This window comes from Ranitomeya variabilis, chromosome 6, assembly GCF_051348905.1.
Source record: "Ranitomeya variabilis isolate aRanVar5 chromosome 6, aRanVar5.hap1, whole genome shotgun sequence".
Taxonomy (NCBI): domain Eukaryota; kingdom Metazoa; phylum Chordata; class Amphibia; order Anura; family Dendrobatidae; genus Ranitomeya; species Ranitomeya variabilis.
This window is the reverse complement of record NC_135237.1, coordinates 26378178-26404905: the sequence shown is the minus strand read 5'-3', so window position 1 is coordinate 26404905 and position 26728 is coordinate 26378178. Positions and strand designations below refer to the sequence as shown.

At 44.6% G+C, this 26728-nt stretch overlaps 1 protein-coding gene across 1 annotated transcript in view; it reads right to left on the bottom strand.

The window, feature by feature from the left end:
- Positions 1-26728, bottom strand: part of THSD7A (thrombospondin type 1 domain containing 7A) — a 479581-nt gene that overhangs the window by 446351 nt on the left and 6502 nt on the right. The window lies entirely within an intron of this gene.

Sequence of the window (26728 nt, the reverse complement as noted above, 5' to 3'; positions counted from 1 at the left end):
TATTGACAGATTCCATGGAAAAGATCAGTCTGTCTTCATATTGTCGTGTTCTGCTTTCTCTTCCTCTTCTTTCCATAGAGATCAATGCAGAGCAGGAGGCAGAGAACGGTGCAGCTGTGACCCCTCTATTGCCAGTCAGCATGACCAATGTAAATGAATGCTGCACCCGATTACTAGAATGCAGAGGGGGGAGGAATGCTCGTCCACTCCATGCTTAGATTTATCCTAAGAACTAGTCACTGGGGATCAGTGGTGCAGTGTGGGAGGAGGCAGAGAGGCAGTTTTCTGCGGTGACAAAGTTTATGGGGCACAAATTGTTGCCCCCTTCCTTGTGAACCCCATCCTCACTGTCAAGTGATTTGTGCCGGCAAGCACTGCTTCCTCTTGGACCGTCACCATAAGTGCCTGTTCGGAGCTATGCAGAGTGCAGCAGGCAACATGACTTTGTCTTCAGCTGCTGCTCTCTGCATAGGCAGCAAATTAAATGATAGAGCTCAGCATAATGAAGTGAGCTTTATCATATCATTTGATATCTATGCAGAGTGCAGCAGCCAACGACAAATCCATCTCAACAGCTGTGCTCTGCAAAGGCAGCAATCAAGATAAGTAGCTAATGAATGAAGACAATATTGCATCAAGTCCAATGCACATTACACAAGACTGTCTTCCTTCGTTACTAAGAGCTACTTTTAAATTTTTACACTTTTTCCCATCTTAACTAGGGTAAAGATTAGGGCTAGGGATTGGTTTTAGGGTTTGTCGTAGGATAAGGCTTAGGGTTAGACTTGAGGCTAGGCTGAGGGATAGGGCTAGGATAACAAAATCGTTCCATAAGAAATGCAATAAAAAATAGGCAAAGAGGCAAAAAAAATTATAACAAGAACTTTTTCTTTTAAATTTTGTCCAAAAGCAGAAAAAAATAGGTGGTCAAATGACAAAGTATAATTAATTACATCAGCATTTTCCTTAAATTCCATGTGATTGATCGATATAAGGAATATAATACTGGACTAGTGGAGGGGACTGAGGGAGTGCAAACAGATCACAGGCTATGGGGCACGACCCACAATGCGCCACTATTGGGGCACCCTACGAAAAGGGCTTCCTGGCAGTCGTTCAGTTTACCTTCCTGTTAAGCCACATACCTAGCTAAAAGTATGGCAAGAAGTCAATAAATCAGACGTGCCAAGTCATCACGGAAGCTCAAGAAATAGCAGTAGACCACATAGACAGCAAATCTTCAGGTGTTTTTCAAAGGTTTCTTCATTCTGGAAGACAAGGAATGAGGTGTGTGGAGCTGGGGAGGAGTGGGACCTCGTAAAAAGGTTGGGGATGGACTTTGCTGGTGTATTGGTTCCTTATGGCTAAATGTTGGCAAGTATGGTTTAGAAGAAACATCTCACACCCTCAGGCCATTTAGGGTTGCAATCGGCTTGGGCTCTTCATGGGCCTCCATTAATGGTTTTCCATCCAGCATCTATCAGTGTTTGGAAGTGTTCCTCCTTCTGACTTCCAAAATCCAAATTTCCTCTCCGCCCACAGCTGTCCCTTTGGTTCCGAGCCTATACTTTCCTATGTGATTGAATTACGGAGTCGGGCTCCAGCTCTATCACATTAGGTTTTCTCCAGCCATCGCCATTCGTTAACCTAATCAGCCTCCAAATTTCAGCCTCATTACACAAAAACAGAACACAACCCTCTTCCATTCACTGATTTAATGGAGTGCAGATGGTTTTGGGAACATTAATTGTAAATTAGCTTATATCTCCTATGAAGGCATCGTCATAATTGGTACAAGAGAAACACGGGGCCATATTTAGCATTACATATGGGGTATAATCACATCAAGAGCATCTTTGATTATTAGGCAGGAAAAACAAATCTCATCAATGGGTAATCAATAAAACGAGGTTCTACAATCATTCTCCTGGCTGATAGACAATGGCAAAAGTTTAATGACCCTTGGATCGCGCTATTTACAGAGGGAGGTTGATGACTAGTTCTGTATCTAAGGTCATTAGGTAAGTCAAAATCTGCAACAGAGACCCCCTTCCACCATGTCCTAAAAGAGGGGCATCACTAAAGGTCGTAGTTGAACTAAAGCCTTGGTGTATTATGGAGCCCAAAGCTACATCAGATGTCACCAGTATTCTAAATGGCACAGGTAAGGGGGGGTGAATTTTTACAGATTTTGTATGGGATCTTCAAGTCAAGCCTTTGCCTCTTATGGACCATCATGGTCTCGTAGGCCCCATGGCTATCCAATAGAACAGTAGTGGGTGCAGTTCAGGGTCAGGCTATCCCGAGAGACACTGCGGTGGGCCTAAGCTGTGACACGATTATAGGCCTCTAGCGCAATAGGGCTCCAATGGTCGCCTGTGATGACATGTATTTCCTCTGAGACCACAAAACAGTGACAGTTAAAGTGTCATGGCCAATCAGATTAGCAGTGGGTTAATGGGAAAATGTGGCTAGTCCTGCCCCTGAGTAACCATTCATGGTCAAGCAGCTGGCTTTCTATGTAGTATGGAAGTAGAAGAATACTGATACATGAGCATTCATGGCAGAGATATAACTTTAAGCTCAAGGACATAGTGCTACTACGTTATCTGGACACACCATCCAACTAGTGATGACTTAAAAGGGATGTTCACTTTTGAATTAAACTTTTCATATGATCCATAGGGGAATAATAAAGTATTGGGGAGTAACAGTTATACAGCTGTGATACATTGGCAAATTGGTTCACAAAGTTAACGTTACTCCCCTGTCCCTGCTCTAGTGCTGGTCTCGCCATCCTCCTCCTATTGTGACAGTCCTTGTCTGCTCTCGTGAACATTAAGCTACCATGCTAACCTGGTGCAGACTTCTGATGCCATGATTTTAGGACAGCTCACGCAACAGCATACTGCCTGAGTTTTCAGGTAGTTTAGGCATTCATGCAACTACCGCACCACTGGTTCTAGTGTGTTTCCTGACCCCTGACATACTCTACTCTGTTGTGCTGCTAGGCTCTTCTGCATTGCTTTAAGTGAGTCTCCTGACACACCAGGCTTTACTATTTTGCTGAGATCTGCTGCATTGCTTAAAGGGTGTCATACAGCATATCCAGTTCTTTTGTTCCATTTTTCTCTAAGGTGCTATCCAACATACCCAGTTCTGCTATTCCATCCTGCTCTATGGTGGCATCCAGTATATCCAGCTCCATTTCTCCATGAATTTTCTGCTTTGCCATTCTATACTCTACTTCTGACTCTTCTAAAGCATTGTCTCCGACTCCAGTCTGATGAGCCATGACTGCCACTGCGGACATTGATGTATTTACAGTCTTCCTTCTTCACTGCACAAATGCCTCCAGTCCACACTCCACATTCAGACCTCCGGCTTAGGTAATCCACCTCAACAGATGAGCTTTAACAGTGCATTTGGTGCCATTTTTTAGCCAAGACTAGAAGTTTTTGAAGAATAATGGCAAACTTTACACCTCCCTTTTGGATATAATCCTGACTAAGACTACCTTATACATGTCTTGACCTTACTAAGTGGACCTGGTCTATGGTGGTCATCTCCAACATGCAGAAATTTATATATCAGGATCTTACTACATGACAAAATGCTATAAGGTCGTGCATACATGGTTCCCTGAACATGACAGTGAATTCTGCTTAATGCTAGGATGTTTCCAGTATTCAGATCTGATTCGTAGTGACTATTTGTGGGAAAAGATGCAATCAAAGTTGACAAACAGTTCCAAGTATAACATGAAGCACTAGGATCGGCACTTATTCGATCCATAGCCTAAGAATTTTAAGGGGTTGTATAAGATTAGGAATTAAAAATACTTTTTTTTCTCGAAACTGCACCACTCGTCTCTGGACTGTGTCTCTCATTACTCCTCAGACTGATTTTCTTGAAAAGGTCGGAGATTCAATACCAACCTCAGTCTATGGACATGAGTGATGCTGTTTCTGGATCACTCTGCACAGATGTCTGTCCATGAGCTTACAGACGCTTACCGTTTCTAGCACGAAGCAATCATGAAGTTGCATGAGGTTTAGTCACTTCTGTGTCAGGCATTCTCGGTCCACATCTTAAGCACCTCTGGCATGACAGCATAAAGGTGCATGAGGCATATTCACTTCTGCCCGCGGCATCCTAAGTCCACATCTTGGGTTCCTCTGGTGTTTACTAGGCTCGTGAGGTCATGAAGATGCATGAGGCATATTCACTTCTGCCCGCGGCATCCTAAATCCTCATCTTGGGTTCCTCTGTTGTTTACTAGGCCCATGAGGTCATGAAGGTGCATGAAGCAGTCACCTGCCCATGGCATCCTCGTCCACATCTTGGGTTCCTCTGGTGTTTACTACACCCGTGAGGTCATGAAGGTGCATGAGGCATAGTCACTTCTGCCCACGGCATCCTGGGTCCAGATCTTGGGTTCCTCTTGTGTTTACTAGGCCCGTGAGGTCATGAAGGTGCATGAGGCATAGTCACTTCTGCCAGAGGCATCCTCGGTCCATATCTTAGGTTCCTCTGGTGTTTACTAGGCCCGTGAGGTCATGAAGGTGCATGAGGCATAGTCACTTCTGCCCACGGCATCCTCAGTCCACATCTTGGGTTCCTCTAGTGTTTACTAGGCCCGTTAGGTCATGAAGGTGCATGAGACATAGTCACTTCTGCCCACGGCATCCTTGGTTCACATCTTGGGTTCATCTGGTGTTTACTAGGCCTATGAGGTCATGAAGGTGCATGAGGCATAGTCACTTCTGCCCGCGGCATCCTTGGTTCACATCTTGGGTTCATCTGGTGTTTACTGGGCCCATGAGGTCATGAAGGTGCATGAGGCATAGTCACTTCTGCAGACGGCATTCTCGGTCCACATTTTATGTACCTCTGGAGTGACAGCATGAAGTTGCAGGAAGCTTAGTCACTTCTGTGGCCGGCATTCTTGATCCACATCCTGGATGCTTCCGGGTCACCTCTTCCTAAGACAACCCCTTTCATATCAGAAGAGAACATTGGTTGAGGTCAATGAGTTTGGACCCCCCATTAGAGATGCTGAGGCCATGGCAATACAGTATATAGAGCGGTGATTTTAGGTGGAATCCTTCTTTAAGATGTGAAAGTAAAATTATCCATTGGAATGTTAAGCTCGGGATGTGGCCACTTTCTGCTTCCAGCAACTCATTCCATCTAAATAAAGAACTTTTCAAACTTCATCCGTGTAAGAAATGTATCAAACGCACGGATACTTTATATGAACGCCGGACGTTTTCTGTGAAAATGATGGATTATTACATTACAACATGGAAATGGAAACCATTGCTTGGATTGTCCGAGGGATTCTCTGCGGTCTATAAGTCTCCCGCTTCCTCCTCAGACACATCTCTGCCTGATAACTGATCAATACCCTAATGAAATATCATCGGCGTGCATTGGATTTCGGATGACATATAAAGTGCATCGCCTCCATTAATCCTTTAATAATACATGCAGGGATATGTTTGTGGTTAAAAATACAGCAGTGTTAAAGTGATGTATGGGGACGAAGCGATCATCCGCGATTAGGACCCCTGTGTATAGGATAACAACCTGCAGGGGGCAGCAGACAGATCGAACTAGTGGGAAAGAGTGCAATACGGAGGGATCTTTCCCACTAGTCGGTAGTTTGATTACTACAGGGGCTTTACTTTGCATCATTTCATTATTTACCAAATTGAATGATGACACCTTAGATGGACGGTGAGCAGGCTGCTGCCATCTTGTATGCTTGATGCCCTTGTAATAGTAACCAATACAGGGCCCGTTCATAGTGAGGCCACAGCGCCCCCACATGGAGATTAGCCGCCCATAAATGAAACAGCAAGAGCTCCTTTAAGACTGATTGCTCCAGCCTCCATCATAATGATTGTCATTGCTTTTTATAAGGTCTCATGCAGACGGCCATATTATCAGTCCAAGTGAGATGTGACAAAACATCAGATCCCACTTGGACCAATGTTATTCCACGAGGACGTGTTCAGATGAGCATTTTTTTGTACTGACCAAATCTGCATGTGAAAAACATGGCAGCATGCACAAGTTTCTTCGTAAACTCGCCCATTCAAGTCTATGGGTGAGTGAAAAAAATTGTACTGAGCCACCACATAGCATCCGAATTCTGTAACTTTGGAAACTGTAAATGTTCTGTAAATAATTAATAGCTGCTGTAAAAAAACGGATTGTATAAGGATGACGAATGAGACTAAAATTGTTGCACTTTTCTGGACGAAACTCTGAACGATTTTTTATTTGACCCTATCCTAATAGTGAAGAAAAGGCCAACTCATTTACCGTCAGATGCGCAGATCACACGGTCTGTGTGTCACGAGAAGAAAACGAAGATACATCTAGCTCCCAGAATCCAAATAAAATAATGGATGGCTGTATTGAATAATCCAAAAATAATATGAACAAAACACAGAGTAAATAGATCAATGGCTGCACTCAAAATTTATTGTGCTAAGGCAAGGAAATGTGCAATATATGAAATGTGAACAGCATAATGGCTAGGGAAATTTATGAAAAAACACATGAGATTCTTAGCACAAGAATTGGCCAAAAGTTGTGAGCCCATCCACCAAACGTCAAGGTAATCTCAAAACGGATGGGTACCTTTTTTGGTTATGCACCAGTTCAGATTACATTGTTGTTCAGTCAGTTTTTCTATATTTACTATGTACTATTTTTCTGGCTAGAACACCCCGCCCTTCACCATGCTGTGATTTTAATTACATCCTAACACAGTTGGTTCTGAGCTTCCTATAAAAGCAAGCTTTACCATGTTATTAGCCATAGGTAAGTGTTCACACTAGGCAGTCAGCTCAGGTACCCATCCGTTTTGAGATTACCTTGACGTTTGGTGGATGGGCTCACAACTTTTGGCCAATTCTTGTGCTAAGAATCTCATGTGTTTTTTCATAAATTTCCCTAGCCATTATGCTATTCACATTTCATATATTGCACATTTCCTTGCCTTAGCACAATAAATTTTGAGTGCAGCCATTGATCTATTTGCTATATGACTTTTTTGGTTATGCACCAGTTCAGATTATATTGTTGTTCAGTCAGTTTTCTTATATTTACCAAAACACAGAGTAGATATGCAACGCGTTTCAGATCAATTGTGAGCCTCGAAGAAGGATCATAATTGATCTGAAACGCGTCACATATCTACACTGTGTCTTGCTCATATTTTTTGTTGATGACCATAATTGATCTGAAACGCGTTGTATATCTACTCCGTCTTGTTCATATATTTTTTAGATGATCACAATTGATCTGAAACGCGTTGTATATCTACTCTACGTCCTGTTCATATATATTTTAGATTATGATGCTTGATCTGAAATGCGTTGTATATCTACACGGTGTCTTGATCATATATTTTTTAAGATGATCACAATTGACCTGAAACGTGTTACATACCTACTCTGTGTCTTGCTCTTATTTTATGTGGATTATTCAATAAAGTCAACTATTATTTTATTTGGATCGTGAGAGCTGGATGTCTCATTGTTTTCCTATCCTATTAGTGACAGCTACTGCTCCCTATAATACTGGCAGCTTCTGCTCCCTATACCAGTGCCGGCCAGTCCATTTCACTACCGGCTGTAGATTTTGCTTTGGAGCCCGGGCAGCCACAGCGCACCATAACGGTGATGGCCACAATCCCGAGTCTAGATGGTCTTTCCAATCTTGGACCACTTAGGACTTGGTGAGATGGTAAGAGACATTGGTGGCCGAGAACAGCAATCGGAGGAGAGATGATTACATTAGTGGGATTTAGTTCTCGCTGGATCCCACCCTTTACCATAACCTTGCTGTCACCTTTGGTCTCTACTGGATTGACGCTAAATCTTGCACTGTGATGGAGGCAATAAACACACAACCTGCATTTACAGCCACTAGAATAACATTTCTGACCAGTAACACAAAGCCGATGCCAGAGCCGATATCTAATAAGAGTTGGGGGACGATGTCCGGACACTGAACGGAGCGTCGTTATCCACCCGGGAAGATATTTCCATGGAACGATTGATTGATTGATAATAATTCCCTTGCCGCTTGTCTTATTTATAGCTGAAAGAACGATTCTATCCAATGACCCTTAATTAAGATAAGAAGGAAGGAAAAAACCTCATTACCGGGTCAATCTGGACACATCCAAGGACAGTTCTCCGTCCACCCCAGCAGATATGGTATAATACCATACATAATATAATACCGTATAATACAGATTCTGCCCAGGGTGACCAGTCTCTTCCCCGTGTCCTGTCACCTCCAACAAAGCACACTCCTCTTCTAAAATAATGCTGAAATATACAGCATTGTCATCACAACAGGTCACTGCCTCCCGTAAGATCAACACACTCCGCCTGTGCCGCTATGATCATTCCCATGACCTCGTTGCATATGGTTCTTCAATCCATTTCTTCTGCCTTTACTGTTTTTTTTAAAGAAGAATTTCCACTTTGCTAAATTCCTTTTTGTTGGAGAAGCTACAAACAATCAGCCGATCATTGATCATTTGTGATCTGGGCGAGAATCCCAGCAGTAAGTGTTCAATTCTCCTGCAGCGCCACCACTGGACAAATGAAGTATTACATGATTCTCCTGATCGGATTGGCTGAAGGATGTGATTTGAAGAATTGGTTAACTCACTTTCCAACTTGTTATTAATCTCTTTTTTTCCCCACCTTTATTTTTTATTTAATTTCCATTTTCAGTTCAGAAGTAAAATAAAATGATACGCTACTTATATAATCCGTAGCAAAGATTAGTTTCTCACCACTGTTCACAATAGACAAATAATGGAACCATTAGAAAACATTACAAGTGTTTCAGCAATAATAAAACTTTTATGCTATAATTCAGGATAGCAGGAAAAGGCAAGTGATGCAAACCCTCAAAATTAAATTCCAGGATGTGAGATATGTGAGGGCCATTACACTGTTTGGATTCTATATGGGGGCCATTATACTGTTTGGATTCTATATGGGGGCCATTATACTGTTTGGAGCGCTATGTTGGGGCCATTATACTGTTTGGAGCGCTATGTGGGAGCCATTATACTGTTTGGAGGACTATGAGTTGGCCATTATACTGTTTGGAGGGTTATGTGGGGGCAATTATACTGTGTAGAGGGCTATGTTTGGGCCATTTTAGTGTTTGCAGAGCTATGTTGGGGCTATTAGACTGTTTAGATTGCTATGTGGGGGCCATTGTACTGTTTGGAGGGCTATGTAGGGGCCATTATACTGTTTAGAGCTCTATGTGGGGGCCATTATACTGTTTGGAGGGCTATGTGGGGGACATTATACTGTTTAGAGGCTGAGGGGGCCATTATGCTGTGTAAAGACTATGTGGGGGCCGTTATACTGTTTAGAGGCTTTGTGAGGGCCATTATACTGTTTGAAGGGCTATGCCGGGGCCATTATACTGCTTGGATAGCTATGAGGGGGACATTATACTGTTTGGAGGGCTATGCCGGGGCCATTATAATGTTTGGAGGGTTATTTGTTGGCCATTATACTGTTTGGAGGGCTATGTGGGGGCCATTATACTGCTTGGATAGCTATGTGGGGGCCATTATACTGTTTGGAGGGCTATGTGGAGGGCATTTTGCTTGGATAGCTATGTGGGGGCCTTATACTGTTTGGAGGGCTATGTCGGGGCCATTATACTGTTTGGATAGCTATGTGGGGCCATTATACTGTTTGGAGGGTTATGTCGGGGCCATTATACTGTTTGGATAGCTATGTGGGGCCATTATACTGTTTGGATAGCTATGTCGGGGCCATTATACTGTTTGGATAGCTATGTGGGGGCCATTATACTGTTTGGAGGGCTATGTGTTGGGCATTATACTGAAGTTGAGGTGGGGTATAGTAGGGTCATCATACTGCGTGTGGAGGGTACTGTGTAGGAATTCATTGTGGGAGTATACTATGTTTAGGGGCACTTTTGTTGGCATCATACTTTACTGAGGCAATAAAAGGGAAATCTAGGGCTTCAATAGGAGGAAAAAATATCTATAAGGTCTGCAGAGTTGTAAGATATGCTCTTCTGCGCCCCACTAATATATTTTTTTTCTATGTACACCCCTGGTGCCAGTGATGCCCCCTTCAGTAATGACAAGTAATGTACCCTGGGCTACCTCACTGACACGTACTGTAATAATGGGGCCACTTCTTTCCAGCCATCTCCACCAATCACCCACTTATGAATGCAGAATCTCTTAAATCCTCATTACATTAATATTATATTGCAGATTTCCTGCAGTCCTATGTAAAACCATAGATATCACATCGAGTGGCACAATATAGCTCTGCTACATCAGAGCCACATGCTAAACCAGTGCAATAAAGAGCAATTTAAATAAACCGAGCTCCTTGAGGACGTGTAATTAGCGCAGGAAGAAAGCAGTAAAGGCTGACATTTTCTAATATCCCTTTAGCCATTTGGGATCTATCCGGAGAAACGTGTTACAACAAGGAATGAGGAATATAAAGTGAGTTATGGTAACGCTGCGCTCACATCGGGGACCCCGAGACTAACAGACGATTAATAACTGGGGGTCTAGAGACGGAAGCGACCTCGTGGTGTTTAGTAAATAATTTCTGACTATAATATACAATGTATCACGTGATGCAGATACGGGGAAATAGATCACAAAGATGGAGGAATGAGAGCGCAATCCCAGCAGGACCAGGGCCGGACTGTAGGGGGCGCTAGTCTGGCCCCGGTCTTTGCAGTCTTCTGCATTATTTTGAGCAGGTGTCACGATAATGTATAAAATGTAATATGATTATTAGGTTTCCCTGATAGCACACCACTGTGGACTTTGACCCCCCTTCTCTCTGTGTTTCTGCTGGCAGAGTTGTGTGTATGTGGATCCCAAATCCCTCATGGCCCCCCCACAACAATTTTTATTGCGCTTGTAGTTGCACAAATCTCCCTCCAGCTGAAACTGGTCTGATATCTCTCTTAAGACAGGAGTTTTTTTGTTCTAATATAGTAACATATTGGGCCACCGATTTGGGCTAGGAAAATAATAAGTACATATTGCTAACTTCCATCGGTAGATCAGTTAAACACTGTAAGCGCGAGCCGCTAAACACATTGAGTACAAAGTGCGGATTTCTCTGGAACTGTGTGGAACAACTAGGACGAATTTGGTACCAAAAGAAAGCCAATTTTAATACAAGATGGATGAGGTGTGTGTTATGATTCCGACACATTCTCCATCGAAGATAGGAGAATTGTAAGAATTGCTGTTAAAAGTTGTAGCCTGAGGAAAGGGGAGGGTCCAGGGAGACCAGCCTTTTTAGTGATGTCACAGCCAACCAGGTATACGTCTCTGCAATTCATCCAGACTTCTGTTTTTTTGCCTGGGATCTCACTATAGAAAGACTATCTCATGAATTGGGATATTTGGCTCCGCCTACCAGCATGGTTTTGCCTGAGATGATCTAAGCACAAGTGAGTTTTTTCTTTCTTCTTTAATTCATGTTATTTTATAGTTGCTTTGTACGTACTTTGTCTCATATTGTAACATCTTTATATACCTTTTTACAAACACTGCCTGTTCTTTTACGGAGTAAAATATTTAAAATACTAGCTTCGTTCTCCTGCTCTAAAGCGTACTCTAAGTCTTCTGAAGGGAATTACGCTACTGTTTTGGGTTAGCTTCGGACCCGTTAATCGAAGCTGGTGGTGGCATACCTTGTCCTGCGCTTTTGGGAGTCGTTGTAGCGACGGCGGCTTTGATAATTATTGTTCCTTCCTGAGTGGGAGTTGTTATATCGCCCTCGCTGCAGCATGCCCAATAGCCAGTACTTAGCAGGCAGTCTTTTTGGGGACTAATTATCCTAGGTGCAGTACCTAATCTGACCTGAGGGTAAGGGAGGCGCCAGAGAGCTGCAAGTTTTCAAGTGGAACTGTAAGCGGGATATACATAAATCCCTGCAGTTCGTGTTATATTGCAGAGCAGTGGGATAACTAAAATAAGCCCCTGCGGTAAACTAAGAGGTCAATAGCCTTGTGTGTGTTTTTATCACAGTGTAGCAGTGGAGGGATAACTAAGATAAGCCCCTTGCACATGTCATAGCCGTGTGTTGGCCAAAGATCCACCCGGATCCGTGACATACTGTTGACAGTCACGGTGTGAATTGTGACATATTGGTGGCAGCGGTGTGGATCCGTGACAGCAGGTGACAATTTTAGCTGGCATTTCCAATCCAATGGACCCTCAAACATTGCTGACTTGAATCTTGATAATTCCACCATTGTCTTTGCAGAAATTGGAACTTCAATGTTTCTCGCAGGTAGGAAGTCAAGGTAATAAATCGACGATACATCGCATCTTCTATGTCTTGTACTGTAGTGAGACTTTCTAAGATGTCAGCTAAAAGTGATGACAATCCTTAAAGCAGACATTTATCTATCGCTTCCCTAAATAGCAGCAAATCTGTCACACTTCATTATGGCTGAAGCCGCAGACTTGGCAGAGGAGAGCCTTGTTGTCAGCCTGTACATAAAGCTGCCAGCCCCTCGCCGCCATTTAGCATCCTGTATACAACTCATTCTGCAAGTGTCCAAGTAATGAAAGGAAATCTCCGCTGTGAAGAAAGGCTTATAATGTTACATAGGAGGAGTCCAAACTGTACGAAGCTTTATCAATGACATCGTATAAATGGAGAGATATATCACGTCTTATACTCCTCTCCTGTCCAAAGATACAGCTGCTCCTCACAAAATCAGAATATCATCAAAAAGTGAATTGATTTCAGTTCTTCAATACAAAAAGTGAAACTCATATATTCTATAGAGTCATCACACAGAGTGATCTATTTCACGTGTTTATTTCTGTTAATGATGATTATGGCTTACGGCCAATGAAGACCCAAAAGTCATTATCTCGGTAAACTAGAATACTTTATAACACCAGCTTGAAAAATGATTTTAACATCTGAAATGTTGTCCTACCGAAATGTATGTTAAGTAAATGCACTCCAGTTCTATGAGATTCCTGGGTCGTCTTGCATCCTCTGCTATTTTGAGGTCTAGTCACAGATTTGCAATGATGATCGGATCAGGGGACTGTGAGGGCCATTGTAAAAACTTCAGCTTGTGCCATTTGAGGTCGTCTATTGTGGATTGTTTAGAATCATTTTCCATTTGTAGCAGCCATCCTCTTCCTATTCTCACCTTTAGCTTTTTTACCAATAGTGCTATGTTTTTATCAAGAATTTGTTAAAATTTCATTGAATCCATCCTTCCCTCTACCCGTGAAATGTTCCACATGCTATTGGCTGCAACACAAGCCCAAAGAATGATTAATCCACCACAATGCTTAATTGTTCCTGAAACTATACCTTTGATCATTGTGGCCACAGAGTTCTATTTCAACCTCATCGCTCCACACAACTTATTTCCAGAATGCATCAAGTTTGTTTAGATGTTCTTTTGCATACTTCTGGTGCTTAATTTTAGGTTGAGGATGCATGAGAGGTTTTCTTCTGATGACTCTTCCATGATGGCCATATTTGTGAAGGCCTCTCTGAAAAGAACGATGTACCACAACTCCAGAGTCTGCTAAATTTTACTGAAGGTCTTTTGCAGTCAAGCGGAGGTTCTGATTTGCCTCTCTAGCAATCCTATGAGCAGATCTCACTGACATTTTACTTGGTCTTCCAGACCTTATCTTGACCTCCACTGTTCCTGGTCACTGCCATTTCTTAATTACAATTCAAACTGAGGAAAGGGCAACTTGAAAACGCTTTGCTATCTTCTTATAGCCTCCTCCTGCTTTGTGTGCCTCCACCATTTTCATTTTCAGAGTGCTAGGCACCTGCTTAGGAGAACCCATGGCTGCTGTTTTTGGGAACAAGATTAGAGGAGGCTGAGTTTTTATAAAGCTGGGAAATTGGCATCACCCAGCGTTTCCTAACGATTATAGTGATCAATGTTATGACCCCAATGGCGAGGGTCTCAGAGGTACGTGGAAGTCTGCAGAATACAAAAATCCAGCTCATAGGGCAGTGGTAACTGGGTTGACCATATATCTACTCCTAACGCCAACACTAGAAGTAGCCGGGGATCATTCCTACGTTGATTCTAGATGACACGCTCCAGCCGGAGAATCTAGCTACCCCTAGTAGAGGAAAACAAAAGACCTTTCTTGCCTCCAGAGAAGGGGACCCCAAAGCTGGATAGAAGCCCCCCACAAATAATAACGGTGAGGTAAGAGGAAATGACAAACACAGAAATGAACCAGGTTTAGCACAGAGAGGCCCGCTTACTGATAGCAGAATAAAGAAAGGTAACTTATATGGTCAACAAAAACCCTATCAAAATCCACACTGGAAATTCAAGAACCCCCGAACCGTCTAACGGTCCGGGGGGAGAACACCAGCCCCCTAGAGCTTCCAGCAAAGGTCAGGATATAGATTTGGAACAAGCTGGACAAAAATACAAAACCAAAACAAATAGCAAAAAGCAAAAGGCAGACTTAGCTGATATAACTGGAACCAGGATCAGTAGACAAGAGCACAGCAGACTAGCTCTGATAACTACGTTGCCAGGCATTGAACTGAAGGTCTAGGGAGCTTATATAGCAATACCCCTAACTAACGACCCAGGTGCGGATAAAAGGAATGACAGAAAAACCAGAGTCAAAAAACTAGTAACCACTAGAGGGAGCAAAAAGCAAATTCACAACAGATCAAGCCAGAGCCCTAACAGGCTAATTAAGGTCAAACCTTGGTCAAAGTTATCTGAGCACACAAATGTCCAAAGGTGCCCAAACTTTTGAATTGGCCCATGTTCCTTTCTGTAATTTTCAAAATGTAAAAGATGAAAAAATATATGTATTGTCTAAAATACAAAGGAAATGTGCTATCTGTAACTTTAGGCCTTTCAGAGATCATTTCATCTTAATTGCTTAACTGTTCACAAAAACAGTAATTTGGACCAGGGGTGCCCAAACCTTTACTTGCCGCTGTAAATGCAGGACCCGAATTGAACAAACATCTATTGGATATCCTGTGGACACACCATAAATGTCCCAGATGGGAAAAGCCTTTTTATTAATGAAAATCATCTTTCACGTCCTTCGTCCTGCAGGTGATCACCGGTCGCTTCCATGTATAACTACCTTCTAACTGGGATTGTTTTTAAGGTGGCATCCAGTACGTTTCAATGAATTACTCATATAGCCTTTGTCATTTCAGCTGATACAAAAAACATCCAGCGTTGGGGGTCCGCAGCCCACCTCCCTTGAACTGCTCAGATACCTTAAAGTGCGTCTGTCAGCAGTGATTTATTTTGCTTGCGCGAGTAAGCTCGTGTCTTTTATTCATAGAAGTTGCTTTGTATCCCTCCAGTAATATTCGCTCCGTGTAACATTCCATGTCAGGGAATATTCTACATGACAGTTGCCGTTTCGTAGAACTATCTCGTCCTCATCTACATCTAAATAACGCCTGTCAATCTGACGCGTTCTGACCACACAGCACATTTGCCACGTATAATGAGGGATCACCGGGCGCATTGGGGATTCATCATCATAAGCGTTACATTCTGGAATGTTTTTGCAGAAAAATAAATAAATAAAAATAATAGAAAAATTTGAATAATAAAACTGAAGACAGAGGAAGTGGCTACACACCATCCATCACACCATGCACCTGTGTATCCATCACACACGCACCTGTGTATCCATCACAACATGCACCTGTGTATCCATCACACCATGCACCTGTGTATCCATCACACATGCACCTGTGTATCCATCACACCATGCACCTGTGTATCCATCACACACGCACCTGTGTATCCATCCCACCATGCACCTGTGTATCCATCACACACGCACCTGTATATCCATCACACCATGCACCTGTGTATCCATCACACCATGCACCTGTGTATCCATCACACACGCACCTGTGTATCCATCACACACGCACCTGTATATCCATCACACCATGCACCTGTGTATCCATCACATCATGCACCTGTGTATCCATCACACCATGCACCTGTGTATCCATCACACATGCACCTGTGTATCCCTCACACCATGCACCTGTGTATCCATCACATCATGCACCTGTGTATCCATCACACCATGCACCTGTGTATCCATCACAACATGCACCTGTGTATCCATCACACCATGCACCTGTGTATCCATCACACATGCACCTGTGTATCCATCACACCATGCACCTGTGTATCCATCACACATGCACCTGTGTATCCATCACACGACGCACCTGTGTATCCATCACACATGCACCTGTGTATCCATCACACCACGCACCTGTGTATCCATCACACCATGCACCTGTGTATCCATCACACACGCACCTGTGTATCCATCACACCATGCACCTGTGTATCCATCACATCATGCACCTGTGTATCCATCACACACGCACCTGTGTATCACACACGCACCTGTATATCCATCACACCACACACCTGTGTATCCATCACACATGCACCTGTGTATCCATCACACCACGCACCTGTGTATCCATCACACCATGCACCTGTGTATCCATCACACCATGCACCTGTGTATCCATCACACCATGCACCTGTGTATCCATCACACACGCACCTGTGTATCCATCACACCATGCACCTGTGTATCCATCACACATGCACCTGTGTATCCATCACACCACGCACCTGTGTATCCATCACATCATGCACCTGTGTATCCATCACACACGCACCTGTGTATCCCTCACACCATGCACCTGTGTATCCATCACACACGCACCTGTGTATCCCTCACACCATGCACCTGTGTATCCATCACACCATGTGCCTGTGTGTCCATCACACCATGCACCTGTGTATCCATCACACACGCACCTGTATATCCATCACACCATGCACCTGTGTATCCATCACACCATGCACCTGTGTATCCATCACAACATGCACCTGTGTATCCATCACACACGCACCTGTGTATCCCTCACACCATGCACCTGTATATCCCTCACACCATGCACCTGTGTATCCATCACACACGCACCTGTGTATCCCTCACACCATGCACCTGTGTATCCATCACACCATGCACCTGTGTATCCCTCACACCATGCACCTGTGTATCCATCACAACATGCACCTGTGTATCCCTCACACCATGCACCTGTGTATTCATCACACCATGCACCTGTGTATCCATCACACCATGCACCTGTGTATCCATCATACCATGCACCTGTGTATCCATCCCACCATGCACCTGTGTATCCATCACACCATGCACCTGTGTATCCATCACACCATGCACCTGTGTATCCATCACACCATGCACCTGTGTATCCATCACACCATGCACCTGTGTATCCCTCACACCATGCACCTGTGTATCCCTCACACCATGCACCTGTGTATCCCTCACACCATGCACCTGTGTATTCATCACACCATGCACCTGTGTATCCATCACACCATGCACCTGTGTATCCCTCACACCATGCACCTGTGTATCCATCCCACCATGCACCTGTGTATCCATCACACCATGCACCTGTGTATCCATCACACCATGCACCTGTGTATCCCTCACACCATGCACCTGTGTATCCCTCACACCATGCACCTGTGTATCCCTCACACCATGCACCTGTGTATCCCTCACACCATGCACCTGTGTATCCATCACACCATGCACCTGTGTATCCCTCACACCATGCACCTGTGTATCCATCACACCATGCACCTGTGTATCCCTCACACCATGCACCTGTGTATCCATCACACACGCACCTGTGTATCCATCCCACCATGCACCTGTGTATCCCTCACACCATGCACCTGTGTATCCCTCACACCATGCACCTGTGTATCCATCACACCATGCACCTGTGTATCCATCACACCATGCACCTGTGTATCCCTCACACCATGCACCTGTGTATCCATCACACCATGCACCTGTGTATCCATCCCACCATACACCTGTGTATCCATCACACCATGCACATGTATATCCATCACACCATGCACCTGTGTATCCATCCCACCATGCACATGTATATCCTTCATACCATGAGCTGAGCTGTCATTCACAATACTCACACCTTTGCCTCAGATTGGGCGCTAGAGGTGTTACTCACAATACTGACAGCTCTGCAAGCCCTCTATCCCATAGGGCGGCAGAGCTGTCAGTCACAGCGTCCATAGGACACCGTGAGTGGTGAAATTGTGACAGTACCCTCTCTTCTGGGGGGAGCATCGGACCCCCAGGCTTCCCAGGAAACCTATGATAAAAAGCCCTGACCAGATGAGCGGTTCAAGATGGCACCCAAGGTCTCTCCTCCTGTCGGTATCCCTTCCAATGGATGAGATATTCAAGGGAATTACGGACTTTCTGAGAATGAACAACATTTTGTACCTTGTACAATAACCTGTCATTGACAAAAACCGGAGGAGGTGGTGAGTGAGACAAAGCCAAAGGGAAAAACAATTTCAGCAGTGATCTATGGAACACATTCAGGATGCAAAAAGATGGAGGTAGTTTTAATCTAATCCAGTGACCTTTAACTACCTTCAAAGTTTCATATGGGCTGTGGAAGGACAACTCACTCAGCTGCTCCTCGAGGTAGACACAGGCACATGTGGCGCCCCAGGGTCCTGGTCGTCACAGTGGTATTGCTTTCCTCCTGGGGAGAGTGATGCTACGTTCAGAGGCAAGGAAGGATAACTGCATCCAGGTATCACAAACATGCAACACATTCATACTCCAAGCCACCAGGGGGAGCTTTTGATCCTATTTACTAGGTGACTCCCCATATATATATAACTGTTAGTCTGTAGGGAAAGTTAGTTAGTTCCAGACATCCATCTGAGGAGGACAGAGGGTCCACAGAGCTGTGCATGCCCTAAGAGCTGCAGCTCCCAGAAAGAGATAGTTTGAAGGCAGAATTATATTGCAGCAAGCGTGAAGGAAAGCAAATCACAGGAGAGGATACCAGAAGGGGACCAGCCCCGAACAGGCTGCCTCCATCTGAGGGGCAGAACACCGGTAGCCAGAACATCGAGGTAGTAAGGACCTCTATGCCTTACTTCAGAGACCGGCAGGACAGCTAATTGCATGTTACCTGTCCGCACCTACACCCAGGAGGCACGGTGGCACCCCTCAGAGTCCGGGGCATGCTAGAGTCCCTATAAACAGGCTCAAGCCACCAGTCATACGGGTTTTGTCCTATCCGACTACGGGGGACAGAGAGAGACATTACATCTGTGAGGACCTTATTTGAAGCTTATGTAGTAAGGGACTACACCACTGCAGCACAAGGGAAGGCTATTGGTTTCCACCTGGATAAGGGAACTCTGGACTTGCCTCCAAACCAGCCGGACTCTGCCTGCCCTGTGATCTGGTGCCCTGGACTGTGGATGCTGAAGTCTTCACTAAAGGTAAAGAGACTGCAACCTTGTGTCCTCGTTCTTCACTGCACCTCTCACCATTCTAGCATCTACATACTGGGAAGCCCTGGGGACATACTTCACCTATGGGAAGGTATACCATCTAGCTGCCATAATATCACCCCAGCGGACGCCTTAAAGCAGCGTTGGTCACCCTGATCGAATACCACAGGTGGAGTCACGAACATAAACTCTATCCCTTTAAAGACCTTTCCCTTTTATACGGACGTCCCAGGGCCACGGACCGGGTCAGCCACCGTGACATCCCCCTGTGAACTGCAGGACCCGGTATCGAGTAACCCCTTGCCCTGACGGGGCGATCCACACACATGGCATTAAAGTCTCTGGGTGGTTTATTGTATCACAAACCCAAAATGTTAAAAGAAAAACAGCCTTTCTGGCTCAAAAGCAAACAAAAAGTTCATAAACAATCCTGTCCAGCACTTCTGGGCCAAAGCATATGGCCGCTCTCGCAGGAGCGCCAGCCTAGAGGCTTGCTTGCCTCTACACAACACAGACCACGGGAAAAAAACTGACTGGATATTTATTTCCCGAGCCACACCCTTGAGGAAGAGATATGTAAGTAGGCGTCCCGCCCATCTCTTACCTACTCACCTAAAAACCCGCCCATAACATGGCCGCTTAACTCCTTCAGTACATATGATGCTGAAAAGAAACTTATGGGTTTCTAGATCACAGAGGAAAGCAGTCTCCTTGACACATATCTCCCCTAACATACCGTGTCAGTGACCCTGTCACAGTGGCAATAAACTTAGGAGATAACTTTGCACTTTTAACTTAATATTTTTTTGATGACAACCAAATCTTATCACCTACTATAAATATATGACTTGCTGAGTGTTTTTTATTGGCCTTCCATTTCTGGCAAAGCTGAGCCACCCCAATATTTTTCTGAACCTCCCTCCAGACATCCCCAAGTTTCTGTATAGCAACCTCTACTCCATGACACCCAGAACTCATCCTGGAGAATGCAACAAAATGGGGAAGAAAACCATGAATGAAAAAAAAAAGACAAGGTTCCAGTAGACTGGTTAACCCAACTGTAAAATCATCAAGAGGCAAAATGAGGACCAGTTCTCCTGCCGAGCCGCAATGAAACCCCTTAAAATTTGTTCCGATTGATTCATCCTTTCTGTCTGAACGTTGGTTTCAGAGGAAAATGACAAATGAAACCCCAATTCCTTACAAAACACTCTCCAGAATTTGGCGGCAAATTGCACCCCCTATCAGAAAAAATGTCCAGAGGGATTCCATGCAACCTTACCACATGATCGAAAAACAACCTGGAAAGTGTTTCAGTATTCGATAACCCCGATAAAAGAACAAAATGAGCCTGTTTGCTGAATCGGTCAACTACCACCCAAAGAACAGTCTTCCCTCCAGACACAGGCATAGATTGTAAGCTTGCGAGCAGCATGGCCTTCACTCCTTTTGGTATCTGAGTTATGTTTACTCTGTAATGTCTTTATTGTCTACACAAGTCCCCTCTAATATTGTAAAGTGCGTCAGAATATGTTGGCGCTATAAAAATAAAAAAATATTAGTATCTGTAGCGAATGAATCCAAGTTTTACTGGAACTGGCAATGTAGTCAATTTTGATCTTGCTCTGACGGAAGGGGGGCCTCAAACTGTCCCTGGAACTGGGACCCTACCTCTGTCCTGGGGGCACTCTTAAAGAAAGAGAGGCCCAAGTCTCTGACCAAACTATGTTCTTGTTAAACCCTGATCTGTCCCCTCCCCCACCCCATGAGGCTTAGTACAGAAATATAAGGTAAACAAGACACAAAAACAAAACAGGGATAACAGAAAACCTCTATCATACAAACGCACTAGCCAACAATAGGGAGGAGGATCGGGACAGGGAGGAATAAACTAAATGGGAACAGGAACCAGGAGATAAACACTCACATACTACAGCAAACAACAAATCACTACAACTACAACTCTACTCCAACCACTTAGCTTTAGCACTCAGCACAGGAAGACGAATCTTTCACCGGCATGAGCAAGTAGGTCTGACCAGTTTTTAGAGGAAGAGGTAATGACCAGATCAGAAGCAGCTGAAATGAAGCTGCATGTTTCTGAGCAGCATAGAAAGAGGAAACTAAATCCATTTAATATGGAATACGACTCACACATCTCTAAAGAAGACATGCGATTCATTACCCAACATGACCGTCTAACTCCACGTGCTCCAGGGGGACGTGACCCTTGTGACAATTTCCCTGATAGCTTTGACAAACTTTAGCATGTAACATTTGAACAATGTTATGAAAGTACATGAGAGTACATCATAGCATGAATGCGTCTTCCATCTCTCTTGATAAGTTTATCTCACTGTGATATGACCAGACTGTACGTTGTGCTGAATGACAAATTCGTCTTATATGTCAATAGATCAGTGAAAAGGAAAAATAAAAACCCATACTGTGGAGCTAAAGAAACAAACAGAGGGTGACAAGGGTGAAATCTTATTGCTGACGCAGTAGAACCTTGGCAGTAATATTCTGCTTACCTTTCACAATGCGACAGTTTAAATAAAATATTGTCAATATTTACAAAAAATGTAACAAGCTGCAGAGATGAAGCGTGACGGGATCGAACAAGTCCCCGAGCGACATGCACAACACTGCTCAATATGCCAGAGATTCTTCGATATAATGTCATAATATTGTGATTTTTTTCAAAATAATCCATCCTAAGTCATCAAAAGGAAATGTAACTTTAACATTTAACATTTGTTGCAATTTAGCCCCTTAAGCTGGATCTTTGCCCTTAATCATTATATTTTTTAAAGGTGAAAACATTGTATTGAATAATATTTTTTATTATAGTTATATTGGTCAGATCTCAGTTTTTCTGATACAGACCCAGCACCTACATGGAGAAAATACCTCTATCTGCCACTAGAGGGAGCTTACTGTATACTTCTGTACATAAACTCAACAATAGCACTGTATGCAGTGAGCTCCCCCTAGTGGTGGCTGCAGAAATGTATCCTTTATTTTGTCTACACAGGACATTTACATATTTGTTATTAAATAATGAGAACAGATTTATAACTAAATCTGTATTCAGTGGTGCAAATTCATTCCACTTTGGACAGTCCCTACTTCTTTGAAGGAACAGATGATTGGCCTCGGGGAGACCAAAACATCCAACACCGCGGAGACACCATCACGTGTTTCTCAACGCAGTGATCCAGAACACTGCCCCCATCCCTTATGGGAAATATGCAAATGCATGTAGGATAGCTGCGGAGACACCATCACATGTTTCTCAACGCAAGCAGTGAATAGCCAGACCTTTCCCCGGGAAGGAACAACCACGGGAAGGGCAGCATCCAATAAAGGAAAACCACCTATGCCAAGCATGGTATCCATCCACAGACAGCTGTTTCGGGGTATTTGCCCCTCATCAGTGTGGAGTAGGAATCTGGCTATTAGGAGCAGTGCCTAGTAAAAGGCTGTGAAGGAACAGATGATTGGCCTCGGGGAGACCAAAACATCCAACACCGCGGAGACACCATCACGTGTTTCTCAACGCAGTGATCCAGAACACTGCCCCCATCCCTTATGGGAAATATGCAAATGCATGTAGGATAGCTGCGGAGACACCATCACATGTTTCTCAACGCAAGCAGTGAATAGCCAGACCTTTCCCCGGGAAGGAACAACCACGGGAAGGGCAGCATCCAATAAAGGAAAACCACCTATGCCAAGCATGGTATCCATCCACAGACAGCTGTTTCGGGGTATTTGCCCCTCATCAGTGTGGAGTAGGAATCTGGCTATTAGGAGCAGTGCCTAGTAAAAGGCTGTGAAGGAACAGATGATTGGCCTCGGGGAGACCAAAACATCCAACACCGCGGAGACACCATCACGTGTTTCTCAACGCAGTGATCCAGAACACTGCCCCCATCCCTTATGGGAAATATGCAAATGCATGTAGGATAGCTGCGGAGACACCATCACATGTTTCTCAACGCAAGCAGTGAATAGCCAGACCTTTCCCCGGGAAGGAACAACCACGGGAAGGGCAGCATCCAATAAAGGAAAACCACCTATGCCAAGCATGGTATCCATCCACAGACAGCTGTTTCGGGGTATTTGCCCCTCATCAGTGTGGAGTAGGAATCTGGCTATTAGGAGCAGTGCCTAGTAAAAGGCTGTGAAGGAACAGATGATTGGCCTCGGGGAGACCAAAACATCCAACACCGCGGAGACACCATCACGTGTTTCTCAACGCAGTGATCCAGAACACTGCCCCCATCCCTTATGGGAAATATGCAAATGCATGTAGGATAGCTGCGGAGACACCATCACATGTTTCTCAACGCAAGCAGTGAATAGCCAGACCTTTCCCCGGGAAGGAACAACCACGGGAAGGGCAGCATCCAATAAAGGAAAACCACCTATGCCAAGCATGGTATCCATCCACAGACAGCTGTTTCGGGGTATTTGCCCCTCATCAGTGTGGAGTAGGAATCTGGCTATTAGGAGCAGTGCCTAGTAAAAGGCTGTGAAGGAACAGATGATTGGCCTCGGGGAGACCAAAACATCCAACACCGCGGAGACACCATCACGTGTTTCTCAACGCAGTGATCCAGAACACTGCCCCCATCCCTTATGGGAAATATGCAAATGCATGTAGGATAGCTGCGGAGACACCATCACATGTTTCTCAACGCAAGCAGTGAATAGCCAGACCTTTCCCCGGGAAGGAACAACCACGGGAAGGGCAGCATCCAATAAAGGAAAACCACCTATGCCAAGCATGGTATCCATCCACAGACAGCTGTTTCGGGGTATTTGCCCCTCATCAGTGTGGAGTAGGAATCTGGCTATTAGGAGCAGTGCCTAGTAAAAGGCTGTGAAGGAACAGATGATTGGCCTCGGGGAGACCAAAACATCCAACATCGCGGAGACACCATCACGTGTTTCTCAACGCAGTGATCCAGAACACTGCCCCCATCCCTTATGGGAAATATGCAAATGCATGTAGGATAGCTGCGGAGACACCATCACATGTTTCTCAACGCAAGCAGTGAATAGCCAGACCTTTCCCCGGGAAGGAACAACCACGGGAAGGGCAGTCCCTACTTCTTTGACCGATCCCTTGAATATATTCAAATAATTAGGTGTCTCTGGTAAGCTGACCAGGTAGGGTGGATCCTCCAAGCCCAAAATCCAGGTGGGCACAAGGGCCATAGACGTCAGTACAGCAGACAGGTGAGGAATGCAAGACACAGATATCTGAAGGGCTAAAGACTACTGGCAGACAGGAGACAGCTGAGATACTGATGAAAATGCACGCAGGCAGGAGACCTTCTGGAGACCGAGAACAGACAGCTGGGATACTCGAAACCACTGGACATGTCCTTAAGACATCAGACAGACAGCTGGGATACTGGAAATCGCAGGCGGCAGGAGACATTCTGGAGATCGCAGACAGCCAGCTGGGATAATGAAAACCGCAGGCAGGAGGTAAATGTCCTGTAGACTGCAGACAGCCAGCAGAAATTCTGTAAGCCTGCAGGCAGGTGACGTCCTTGAGACTGCAAACAGCCAGCTGGGATACTGGAACATGCAGGCGAGAGATGTCCTGGAGACTGCACACAGCCATCTGAAATACTGGAAACCGCAGGCAGGCAGGTGACGTCCTGGAGACCACAGAGAGCCAACTGGGATACTGGAATCTGCAGGCCGGAGACATCCTGGAGACTGCAGACAGACCGGTAGAATCATGGAAACTGCAGGCAGGCAGGACATGTCCTGAAGACTGCACACAGCCATCTGAAATACTGGAAGCCGCAGGCAGGTGACATCCTGGAGACCACAGACAGCCAACTGGGATACTTGAATCCGCAGGTCGGAGACATCCTGGAGACTGCACAGACAGACAGATAAAATCATGGAAACCGCAGGCAGGAAAAGTCCTAGACACTGCAGATGGAGAGCTGGGATACTGGAAAATGTAGGCAGGAGACGTTTTGTAGACAGCTGATAGTCAGCAGAGCAGGTCAAGGTGCACAGAGCAACTTAGAGTCTTAGGAACACTGAAGTCTTATCACATAGTTGTGTGTCTTGGCGCAAATATTCTGCAGGCCCCTCACTACTTCCCATGGACTGATTTTTATATATGCCGCCTGTTATTTTGGCACAATTTTTCAAACCTTGCAACTTTTGAGGCGACAAAGTCATAAATTTGGACACAAATAAGAGCATTTTTGATTCTGTGGAAAATTTATGAAACACGTATGCTATTTTGAAGAATTTGTTGCAAAAACTGGCAGCGAATAACACAAGAAGATAGAGAAATGTGACCTAAAAAAATCAAATGATGAATCGGGGCCCAGGTGTTAAATATTCCTGCAGCGCCAACACAGGAGAAATAAAGTATTACAATGTTCTCCTTGAGATCAGTAGGCAGCGCATCTAACGTGGTTCTCTGTGAGTCTTTGTCTGCTCCGGCTATTTGAGGAGGGTCCTGAATACTGGACCTCAAGCTTTTAACTTACAATTCCCCAATAAAGGATTTGAGAAGTGATAAATATGCAAAGTTTCTGCTGGAATCCCCCTTTATGACAGTGATTGCTCTATAATTTGATCCTTACTTTCAGCTCATAGAAGTAAATGCTCTGTGTGTACACGGCCTGATGGAGCATCGAGTGACTCTAAACAGAAGGAAATTTATTGATATTCCATGCAGCTTCATGAGCAGTGGAGCGGCGTTTCTAAATGGCATCATCAACATCTGGCATATAACATTCCAGCTCCAACAGCGTCCTCCAGTTCTGGCACAAAAACGGCAGACTCAGTATTTACGGAGCAATTCTTCCAAGGAGGGTTTTTGTAGCTATAATCTTTAGCAAAACGAGGATGGTGCACTATCAAAGTGATGAACTTCTCAAACTGAGCGAAAGACTTAGGGTACTGTCACACAGTACCATTTTGATCGCTACGACGGCACGATCCGTGACGTCGCAGCGATCGTATGAATATCGCTCCAGCGTCGTAGACTGCGGTCACACGTTGCAATCACGGCGCTGGAGCGATGCCGAAGTCCCCGGTAACCAGGGTAAACATCGGGTAACTAAGCGCAGGGCCGCGCTTAGTAACCCGATGTTTACAGTGGTTACCAGCGTAAAAGTAGTAAAAAAACAAACAGTACATACTTACATTCCGGTGTCTGTCCCCGGCGTTC